The 1,457-nt window shown below is 53.9% G+C and overlaps 1 non-coding gene across 1 annotated transcript; it reads right to left on the bottom strand.

Annotated features, from left to right (window-relative positions):
- Nucleotides 1-239: 239 nt before the first annotated feature.
- LOC123817772 lies at nt 240-343 on the bottom strand. The gene has a single exon (XR_006785487.1). It is a non-coding gene; the product is annotated as a U6 spliceosomal RNA (small nuclear RNA).
- Nucleotides 344-1,457: the final 1,114 nt, after the last annotated feature.

Genomic DNA, 1,457 nt, shown 5'->3' with positions numbered 1-1,457 from the left:
CCAGGCGGAGGAGGAGGCTGCAGGGTTGTAGCATGGGTCCAGACAACCGCACTCTGGGGTTCTGTGGGCATCTTCCCGGTCTTCTGAGCAGGCGCCCAGGGCCGCAGGGCATCCGGAAAGGCCTCCTCGACTCATGCAGGAGCCAGCTCCCAGCTCTGAAACCTGTGGTTGACTCGATGAACTCCCTGGAAAACAACTACTTTCTTACTACTTTTAATTTCTTAGTATTTTTATTAAAAAAAATTATGGAACGCATCACGAATTTGCACGTCATCCTTATGCAGGGGCCGCGCTCGTCTTCCCTGTCCTGTTCCGGTGTTCACGTCCATGCTGCTGAAGCCATCGCTCACTGTCACTTTAAAAAATTGGGGTGGCCCTGCCTGGCGTAGTTCAGTGGATTGAGCTCAGGCTGTGGACCAAAGCATCACAGGTTCAATTCCCAGTCAGGGCACAGGCCTGGGTTGCAGGCCACGGCCCCCAGCAACCACACATTGATGTTTCTCTCTCTCTCTCTCTCTCTCCCTTCCCTCTCTAAAAATAAATAAAATCTTTAAAAAAATTGGGGTGAAGTTCACATTACGTAGAATTCAAGTGAACAACTCAGGGGCTGTTAGTGCGTTCGCCCTATGGTGCGACCACCAATCTATCTAGTTCCAAAACAATTTTCACCGCCCCGAAAGGACACCCCATAGGCATGAAGCGGTTGCCCCCCCACTTCCCCTTCCCCCTGACAATTCTTTGCGGATTTGCCTATTCGGAATAATTCCTATAAACGGAACCACACAGTATGTGACCCCGTGGGTCTGGCTCCTTTCACTTACGTCATGTTTTTGAGGTTCGTCCGTGGTAAGCACGCATTGGTACTTCACTTCTTTATATGGACGGACAGTAGTGCATTGTATAGCTATATCACAGACTGCTTATGCATCATCCGCTCGCTGAAGTCTATGTTTAACTCTTTGGAGAACTGCCAAACGGTTTCCCATAGTTGCTGGGCCATTTCCCATTTCCTACCAGCAGTGTACGGGGGGCGGTCCGTCCACTTCTGTTCGTGAGCAGGTGTGACCTTGGGAGGCGAGGAGACGGCTAGCAGGTGCCTGCACGGGTCAAACAGGCCAGGGCAGTGCCTGCTCTGCTCCCCCGGCTGCTGGCTGCAGTGGCAGTGTGTGTGTGTGTGTGTGTGTGTGTGTGTGTGCGCGCACGTGCATGCGTGCACATTCCCTTCCTCCCGGGGCCTGTGGATGGGCCCGTGACATCGAGAGCCTCAGAGCCGAGCTGGGTGCAGCCCTGCAGGCGTGGGGCTTGCGGTGCACCCGGGCCCAGTGGCTCACTGTATACTCTCTCAGGGAGAAATCCGGACTGCCTTCCCCTCCTCCTCCCTGCTCCAGTCCCCTCTCCTCATCTTTCTTCTCTTTTCTTTTCCTTTCTGGGCCTCTCCCTCTCTCCCTCCTTCCTCT

This window comes from Phyllostomus hastatus, unplaced genomic scaffold (genome assembly GCF_019186645.2).
Source record: "Phyllostomus hastatus isolate PE091 unplaced genomic scaffold, TTU_PhHast_1.1 phas_contig_210, whole genome shotgun sequence".
NCBI lineage: Eukaryota > Metazoa > Chordata > Mammalia > Chiroptera > Phyllostomidae > Phyllostomus > Phyllostomus hastatus.
Note: the sequence above shows the minus strand (reverse complement) of the source record. Positions and strands in the feature narration are given on the sequence as shown.